General features: G+C 35.0%; 3 non-coding genes across 3 annotated transcripts; 1 reads left to right on the top strand and 2 right to left on the bottom strand.

The window, feature by feature from the left end:
* The first annotated feature begins 6,320 nt into the window (after positions 1-6,320).
* On the top strand, positions 6,321-6,392 carry TRNAC-GCA (transfer RNA cysteine (anticodon GCA)). The gene has a single exon. It is a non-coding gene; the product is annotated as a tRNA-Cys (tRNA).
* A 2,363-nt stretch (positions 6,393-8,755) lies between these two features.
* TRNAD-GUC (transfer RNA aspartic acid (anticodon GUC)) lies at positions 8,756-8,829 on the bottom strand. The gene has a single exon. It is a non-coding gene; the product is annotated as a tRNA-Asp (tRNA).
* Positions 8,830-9,320: 491 nt separating this feature from the next.
* Positions 9,321-9,404, bottom strand: TRNAY-GUA (transfer RNA tyrosine (anticodon GUA)). Its single transcript has one exon. It is a non-coding gene; the product is annotated as a tRNA-Tyr (tRNA).
* Positions 9,405-10,088: the final 684 nt, after the last annotated feature.

Genomic DNA, 10,088 nt, shown 5'->3' with positions numbered 1-10,088 from the left:
CGTCCCTCATTGGTTGTCCGCGGGTTCCATTATCAAGAAGTGTATCCACGGCTTCTTGTACCAATTTTTCCTGACACATTACTAATTCCCCTGGCGTAGATCTACTTGTTGTTAATAAATCGGTAAGAGTATTATTTCGATAGATAACTCTTCTATAGAGTTCATTAATATCCGAACTCATTAGTTTACCCCCATCTATCTGAATGATCGGTCTCAACTCGGGAGGAAGAACCGGTAATAGACATAAAACCATCCATTCTGGTTCTATATTTGTTCGAATAAAATGCTTAGCCAATTCCATGCGTCTAACCAAAAAATCCTTTCTTCTTCCAATTTTTCGATCTTCCCATTCATTACCCGCGAGGCCTTCTTCTCCTAATTCTTTCCATTCGACCAACGAATAATCGATAAGAATTCGCAAATCTAGATCGGTTAATTGTTCTCGAATAGCACCTGCTCCAGTAGAAATTTCTCGATTTCGAAATGTATCGAAACCTTGGGTAGTAAAAAAAAGTGGGATACTGTATTTCCAGGATTGAATTTCATATTCGAATGAACCTCGTAATCGTAAGAAAGTAGGTTTTTTAGCGATGGGCCTAGCAAAAGCAAAATTAGGATAGGGCCCTACAGGATCTCTCCCCCCCCCCCTCAAAATCGGACATGAGAGTTTCCTCTCATCCGGCTCAAGTAGTTACACCAAATAAAGATAAAGAAAGGAGTTCTCGCTTTCAAATTCTAGAACCCCCCCCAAAAAAAGGTCTACTCTTTACTCAAGTTCCAAAGAAACATTTCATTGATTCATTCTTCTTTTATTGATTTATATTTTCTTAATTCTTTATTCAATTCGAAATTAGGACATAAATGAAATGTGAAATTCTTGAGTAGTCTACTTCCCCTCGAATGATGAATCCTCTTAAATTAAAGGAGTGTCATAAGGGATTTACTTGTCTATGTACCCTTCCATTCGATCTCTTAGGTCCTGCCTTACCTTACCTCGACGGTTATACCACGATGCCCTTAACTTAAAGCCTAAGCCTATATGCGATGTATAGACTCCTGCAACCATGACATATTTGTTTACTTGAACATAATTTCATTTCTTTCTAAAAGAACTAAAAGAAATGAGAATGGTTAATTCCACAAAAGAAAGAAGTCTTTTTTTTTCACGAGGTACAACTCAAAATTCCTATTTATTTATTTTACTGACTCGACCATAGACCAATTCCCTTTTTATTTGGGAGTATTGAATACACCCATAATTCTGAGCTTCATGTTACTCCTCCCAAGAGACATGTCATGTCAGATCCAGGGCATCCCAATTCGATTGAATGGGATGACAGTTTCTCATTGCTAATCGGTAAAATCATAATTTCGATCAAATCACACATCGCAGTATACTAGACCCTCTAATTCTTTAAGAGGTTTATCTAAAAGATTGGCGATATAACTAGGACGACGTTTCAAATACCATACATGAGTTACTGGACATGCCAGTTTTATGTATCCCATTTGATATCTTCGTATCCGATAATCAACAAATTCAACTCCGCATTGTTCACAAAATTTAGGGCCCTGCTTTTCATTTCCAATTACTCGATAATTTCCACAAGCGCAAATTCCACTTTTTATAGGTCCAAAAATTCTTTCACAAAATAATCCATCCTTTTCCGGTTTATTGGTTTTGTAATGAAAAGTATAGGGTTTTGTCACCTCTCCAACGGTTTCTCCATTAGGTAGGATTTTATTGGCCCAAGCACTTATTTGTTGGGGAGAAACTGAGCCAATTCGGAGTTGTTGATGTTTATATCGGTCGATCATAGAAGACAAATTCTGATTCATTCCGATTAAGCTTCCTTCCTATTAATCTGGAAGTTCTTCTCAGATACAAGGAAATGATTCAGTTCCAGAGCCAAAGATCGTAATTCTCGGACGAGCAATCGAAAAGATTCTGGAGCATTTTCAGGTTTAGGTATTGTTCCTCCAATGATCATAGTACCAAGTACTTCTTGGCGAGCTCTAATATGATCAGATTTATAAGTAAGCATTTCTTGTAAAATATGAGCAACACCAAATCCCTCTAGAGCCCAAACCTCCATTTCTCCTACCCGTTGTCCTCCTTGCTTGGACCTTCCTCTAAGTGGTTGTTGTGTAACAAGTGTATAATGTCCACTGGAACGCCCATGTATTTTATCATCAACTTGATGAATTAATTTCAAGATATAAGGTTTTCCTATTATAACAGGTTGTTCAAAAGGGTCCCCCGTTCTTCCATCAAATAGTCTGCTTTTTCCTGGATACTCGGGTTCAAATACCCATGGATTCGCTGTTTGCTTACCGGCTTCATATAATTCGGAAAACACTAGTTTTCTCGAAGCCTCTTGTTCATATCTCTCATCAAACGGTGCTATTCGATAATGTCTATCTAGTAGACTCCCTGCTAACCCAAGCGAGCATTCAAATATCTGTCCCACATTCATTCGTGAAGGGACTCCTAATGGGTTGAAGACCATATCAACAGGTCTTCCGTCTTGCAAATAAGGCATATCCTGTCTAGGTAAAATTTTGGAAATGATACCCTTATTTCCATGTCTTCCGGCTACTTTATCGCCTACTTTCATTTCGCGTTTCTGTGAAATATATACACGAATCGTTTCCGGATTATAACTAGAACCCCCTTTTTTCTGGATCCATCTCACATCGATGACTCGACCCCTCCCACCTATAGGTAATTTTAGACAAGTTTCCTTTGAAGTGGATACCTGAATCCCAAGTATGGCCCGTAATAATCTATCTTCTGGAGCATATGATGATTCTTTCGCCACCTGAGGCGTTAATTTACCTACTAAAATATCGCCCGTCTCCACCCAAGATCCCAGCATCACAATTCCATTTTTGTCTAAATTGCGGAGTAAATGGGCTTCTAGGTGCGATATTTCGTTAGTGATTCTTTCAGGACCTTGGCTTGTCACATGAGTCTGAATTTCATATTTTCGTATGTGAAAAGAAGTATAAATATCTTCATATACTAGACGCTCGCTAATGAGTACCGCATCCTCAAAATTGTAACCTTCCCATGGCATATAAGCTACTAATACGTTTTTGCCCAAAGCGAGTTCGCCACCAACCGTAGCGGCACCATCCGCTAAAATCTGTCCCTTTTTAATGCATTTACCCCGCTGAACCCGGGGAGTTTGATGCATACAAGTATTTTTGTTGGAACGTTGATACATAACTAATGGAATGCTTAGAGTATCCCCATTACCCGATAAAATAATCTTGTCAGTATCGGTAGAAATGATCTTTCCCTCTTGATCGGCTATAGCGGGAACCCCTGAATCTAGAGCCAATTGGCGTTCCAACCCAGTTCCAACAATGCACTTCTCGGAACGCGAAAGCGGAACTGCTTGGCGTTGCATATTAGAACTCATTAAAGCCCGATTCGCGTCATTATGCTCGATAAAAGGAATGAGGGAAGCTCCCATAGAAAAATATTGAAAAGGAAAAATACTTCGAAGATGAACTTGTTCCCATGCAATAGTCAGGAATTCTTGGCGGTATCGAGCCGGAACAACCTGTTCTTCCTGAATACCCTGATTCAAGGCCAAAGAATTTCCTGCCGCTACCATATAATATTCATCTCGACTTGGGGATAAATAAAGCATCTGTGCTTTTTTTGATCTCTCAAATATTTTATAAAATGGACTTTCTAGAGACCCCCAACGACCAATCCTGGCATGAATTGCTAAGGATCCAATAAGTCCAACATTGATTCCTTCAGACGTGTCAATTGGGCAAATGCGTCCATAGTAACTAGGATGGATATCTCGTATCCGAAAATTAGCAGTTCGCCCGGTCAATCCTCCGGGGCCCAAATAACTCAATTTTCTCCCATGAACTATTTGTGTCAATGGATTTGTTCGATCCAAAACTTGAGACAATGGGTGTAATCCGAAAAAGGATTCATAAGTGGTTGTTAATGGAGTCGAAGTTACCAAATTCTGAGGAGTCGGTATCAATTTATGCCTAATTGCTCCGCATATAGTTCCTCTAACTACATTTTCTAAACGAACCAGAGCCAATCCGAATTGATCTTGTAAGAGATCCGCTACAGAACGAATACGCTTATTTTTCAAATGATTCATATCGTCAAGTGTACCCATTCCAAATTTCATTCCAATCAAATGATCCGCAGCTGCCAATATATCTCGCGGTAACAAAAATGTATTGTTCTGAGGTATATTAAGATTCAGTCTCTGGTTCATATTTCGTCGACCAATCCTTCCTAATTCACATCTTTGCTGAAAGAATTTCTTTTGTAATTCCTTACACAAGGATTCAGAAAATACCGGATCCCCGCCTACACAAGAAAATTGTTGATAAAACTCCAAAATGGCATTTTCTTTTGACCCAATTTTTTTTTTTTCCTTATCGGTCAGGAAAGACAAGAAAATTTCAGGGTAGCAAACATTCTCTAGAATTTCTCTTAGATTCGAACCCATAGCTGATGATAGAACTAGAATAGATATTTTCTGTTTCCTACTTACACGAGCCCATATCCTTGCTTTTCTATCAATCTCTAATTCGAACCTCCCCCCCCAATCTGATATTATGGTACCAGTATAGACCGAAATTCCGTTAGGATCCAATTCTGATCGATAATAGATACCGGGGCTTTGCAATATTTGATTGATCACAATTCTGTATATTCCATTTACTATAGAAGTTCCGAGGGAGTTCATTAAAGGAATGTTTCCAATAAAAATTGTTTGTTCTTGCATATCCTTACTGGTTTTCAAAATTAATCCTGCGGATACATATAATTTAGAAGAATATGTGAGTGATTCATATACAGCATCCCTTTCTTTTATCAACGGTTCCACCAATTGATATGTTTCCACAAATAATTGAAATTCAATTTCTTGATCTGTATCTTCAATTTTTGGAAACTTATCAAGTTCTTCTGTTAAGCCCCGATCCATGAACCCACAAAATCCTTCAAATTGTATCTGATTCAACCCAGGTATTGTATACATTTCCCCATTTTCATTCCCGAGCATTTTGAATTTCCCATTTATCAAAAAAATCCCATTCTTTTCTCATTCTTCATCGAATCATATGAATCGATCTAATAATGATGGAATTGAATTTCTATTCTGTTTACTGAATCACATGAAATTTTATCTAACTCCATATACCATATAATATATATGGAATGTATGAAATGCGTATGAACGGAAGAAGAAAAATTATACTCAAATTTTAATTTATATTTATAACAAACAGCTACATAAAAGAATTGATAAATGCCATTTAGCCTTATGGAGTTTTGTATAGAATATCAAAAAAAAAAATAATAATTCAATTTCTACCATTATTATGATATTCCATATTCCAATCCGATTGAATACCAGAAAAATGAAATGAATTCCTGATTTGATCTGTTCGTTGAGATAAAGACAAAATAATCATAAAATATATATCGGGAGAGAGTTGATTTTTCTAGCACTTAATTTTTTCATAGATTCCATTGTTCTGTTCAAAAAATGATTCGCAGAGAAGAGAGATGTTTTTACCCATTTTTTAGTTTTTTATTTTTTAGTAGAATATTTAGAATATGATTGAAGTGCGTACGAAAAGAGGGCTTGTATTTATTAAACATATGCAGATATAGCATTTCTATTTATATATGTCTTTCCTCTTTTCTTTTTATTCCATTATAGCTCTCTAGTGGAGACAACACATGGCGTGCTCTATCAAAAATTCTATTTTTTCTTTAATTTTAATCTATTCAATGAAAAATTGAAACACGATAATTTCTTGCTGATTCCCTATGGACATCATATCTAGATAGATAAAATACCTCATTAGATAACTAGAGCTGTGTAACAACTTATGTTCGGGGGTTTACATAGACTCATAATTGCTGTTATATTATTATAATATAATTTATAATTATATAATTTATAATTGAAATTAAGAAAGTTTTTTTATTGAATTGAAAAATTGAAAAAAAAAATCAATACTAATTAGTTATGTATCCATTTTTATTTTCTTATACCATTAGAGAAAGACAAGTGAAGAAGAATCGTCCATAAATTTGCCGTCAATAGTTAATAGTTAATGGTTCCAATTTTTTTGTCCTGCATTTTTACTTTTGTAACTGAGAATCCACATTTTCTTTTTCAATAGAAAAGAAAAAAGAAAGGGAAAGTTTTTGTTTTTAGATATTGTGTGTCTTGAGATACTATAACCAATTGAAGGTATGGATCCAATCTAAAAATAAAAAGGGGATACTCTCATTTTTTTGTTTGTAGCCTTTTGGCGACATGGCCGAGCGGTAAGGCGGGGGACTGCAAATCCCTTATTCCCCAGTTCAAATCCGGGTGTCGCCTGATCAACAAAAAACGCGAAATCCTATATTCTGTTTTGCTGATATAACTCGACCAATTTTCTCCGGCAAAAACAAGTGTAAGAAAAGGACTCTTGATACTTTCTTGATTATAAACTTGATTATAAACTTCCGGAGGTTTTGTTTTCTAAAGTGTTGTAAATCCTTACGTCTAGGATTCAAGGAAAAACTAGAGTAGTGGAAGGGAATGAGTAAATCTTGATATGGTAGCCCCTCCCCTACTAATAGAGGGGCTACTATCGGAGTCTTGAATTAGATTGGATAACGGGAGTGTTTAATTAACTAATGAATGGTTGTAGAAGGGTTGGAAGATACTTTGTATACAGACTGATGAAAGTCTCTGAGTGTTCAGGCATCCAATCAATATTAGATTGGATGGATAATTGGCTTTTACTTAATAAGGGACACCAAAAGAAAGAAGAAGTCTTATTATTGCTACATGTGAGTAACATTCTTTTGATACTTCCAAAAGTGTTACTGCGTATTTTGCTTGTGCTTAATGGTTCTCGATTTTACTAGAAATCATATAAGAACTTGTTATAAGCGGATTTATTGAAGTGTTTCATCAACGGTGGTGTGTCAGAATTCCCTTTTCCTTTTGACTCTGCACCGGTAATTCCACTATTATTAGTGAACAATAATGGAAAAATTCCTTCCTATTTGTTTCATATTCATAGAAATTAGGGGACATAATACACATGGATATAGTAAGTCTTGCTTGGGCTGCTTTAATGGTAGTCTTTACATTTTCCCTTTCACTCGTAGTATGGGGAAGAAGTGGACTCTAGGGGTACTTCTAATTGGGTTGAGGAATCAAACCGTATCAATTGTTTTCTAGATCGTTTTGCAAAGCCTTTTTAACTATTTTATTAGTCTTCATTTCGAAATTCTTGGATTCTAGTGGAGTAATGTATTCTATGAATAATACCCTTTCAATCAAAATCAAACAAACATTTCAATAATTCCCATGTTCGTATTTCGAAAGTAAAAGGGATACGGATGATAGGCAATTTATTAAAAAAAAAAAAGAATTCTTCCTAAATTTTCTATTTTGATGAACCAGCTCTTACCAGAGTTATATATGGACAATGAGGGACAAGGAACCCCCCCCCCTTTTTTTTTTCTGTATTTGTTTGTTTTTATTTCCTTCCCTCTTTACTGTTACTGTTCAAAGAGAAAAAAAGTAGTTCTTTTATTTAATAAGATCTTGCCTTAGTGTAGTCACATATTGCACACTTACCCCCTGTTTTATTTATTATTTTAGGAATTTTATTTATGCCATGCTTTATTGACTCATTTCATATCATGGATCAAAGAAAAGAAGTTAAATTAAAAATCGGTTCCATGAAATGAAAGAATTAGAAAATCGTAAGACTTGCCTTTCAATTATTTCAGATTGATTGAAATCAACACAAATAAAATAGATCAAGCGAAGAAATAAAATTGAGATACTATGTACATTACATATATTTCATTACATATATTTAATTGATATCGACATGTATGAAGATACATATTGTAGATTCATCTATATTAAGCTTGTATCTTTATACATTACAATAATAGATATGGATAGTATGGTAGAAAGATTCATATTTTTTTTCTACCATACTATCGAGTTTGATAGGATACTGCTGATTCTAGTCCATTCATTTTATTTAATTTATTTAAGACGTGAAATTGGAATCCTTTTTTTCTTAAATCCTTGATAAAAAGTCAAGTTTCATTCAAATTAATCACTTTGACTGACAGTTTTTACGTATATTATAAGTAAAAAGGCGGTAGGAACTAGAATGAACAGCGCTGTAGCAATAAATGCGAGAATATTTACTTCCATAATTTCATTGTTTTTTTTACTTCGCAATAACTCGGGATTTAATCCCATAGAGATGATAAATTTGTCGCTTGTAAATTCAATGCGATGACTTACATTTCAATGACATCGAATCGGATCAATATCATGAATAACAATATCTAAGCTATCAAATCGATTCACCGTCGAGAATTGAATAGTATAACATAGGAAGCTCTTTTATCCACACCGAATACAAAATTGGATTCCTGGCCCAATCAAAAGAATTCCTTTCCTTTATTTCTATATATTCTTTTCCACTCTTTCTTTTCGATAATCTACCGCCTTCCTTGTACAATCATCTGATGATGTATCATCTGACTGCTTTTCCACTTTCACCGTTTACAAATAGTTTACAAATAAACCCCAACAAAAAATGGAAAGGAAAAAATAAATAAAAAAGGCTATCCTTGGGAATGAAATTCTTTCATTTGTATTCCCTTTCACAGAAAATGGAGGGATCAATTGATGTATTTTTTTTTTATTGTATCCGTCGGGACTGACGGGGCTCGAACCCGCAGCTTCCGCCTTGACAGGGCGGTGCTCTGACCAATTGAACTACAATCCCAGGGCAATAAAGAAAAGTGTACAGCATAGATATTCTTATGATTTCATTCAAGCCATTTTCTATTTAAATTTTAGATTCGAATCGCCGTGTTGTAACAAACAAAGGCGCGAGTGATATATTGATATCCATACGGGTATGCGCTTTAGTGAGAGCAACGCGGATTACTAGTTACTAGTAATCCTTTCGTTATTGCCAAATCGATCGATAATCAATTTTAAAATGAAAAAAAAAAAAGAGTCTTTTTTCTTTACTTTACTCTTTCTTTTCATTAAACTTTATACTTAATGATCCTGATATGAATCTAGATCATTATCAAGGTCAGAATTTATGGGAACAAATAAATAGAACAAATAAAAAACAAATAGCGGTAGGGATGGATATATCAGAAAATTGGACTTTTTTTATTCTTCCCTAATTTTTTTGTTTGGCTTTTCTGGAAAACAAAATACAAAAAAATGGGCATTTTATGTTATGGCGGATCAGCGAATTATTGGGCCGAGCTGGATTTGAACCAGCGTAGACATATTGCCAACGAATTTACAGTCCGTCCCCATTAACCGCTCGGGCATCGACCCAGGAAGAATCAATTATAGGTTTATTGATAATCCATGATCAACTTCCTTTCGTAGTACCCTACCCCCAGGGGAAGTCGAATCCCCGCTGCCTCCTTGAAAGAGAGATGTCCTGAACCGCTAGACGATGGGGGCATATTTGCCTGACCGACATCATACTATGCTCATAGTATGAACAGTTTTTTGAAATTGTCAATATAATGGAATGATATGACTAGATCCGAAAGCTTTTTCCATCTTTTATGATTTTCCATTTTTGATTCATGATTTATACTCATAAATCATTCATTTGAATCGCCACTCTATTCTATATAGAAATAAATTAGATATAGAAATAAATTAGATAAATTCAATCTATTATATTATTATATTATATAAATCGATATTATAAAAAGAAACTAGATTATATTAATAATACAAAGTATAAGATCCTTTCGGGAAGTGATTGGTCTGACATAAACATAAAAAGGGGAGTTAAACTTCATTTCTTCCACTTTCATTCTTCATTTCTTCCACTTTCATTCATTGATTCACTCATTATTAAGATTAAGACGAGACAGGCGTATTTCTATCTCACACTAAGCCAGGAAATTAACAAAAAGTAAATCTGGAATTTTGGGAAGAGGGAGCAAGAAGTTATCGAAAATTATGTGTGTTTTTTTTTTTTTCTAAAAATTGGGTTCGGTG

The sequence above is a fragment of the Durio zibethinus genome, unplaced genomic scaffold, assembly GCF_047325235.1.
Source record: "Durio zibethinus cultivar Kanyao isolate XHJ-2024 unplaced genomic scaffold, ASM4732523v1 HiC_scaffold_311, whole genome shotgun sequence".
Taxonomy (NCBI): domain Eukaryota; kingdom Viridiplantae; phylum Streptophyta; class Magnoliopsida; order Malvales; family Malvaceae; genus Durio; species Durio zibethinus.
The sequence above is the reverse complement of the archived record's forward strand: the minus strand, read 5'-3'. Positions and strand labels throughout refer to the sequence as shown.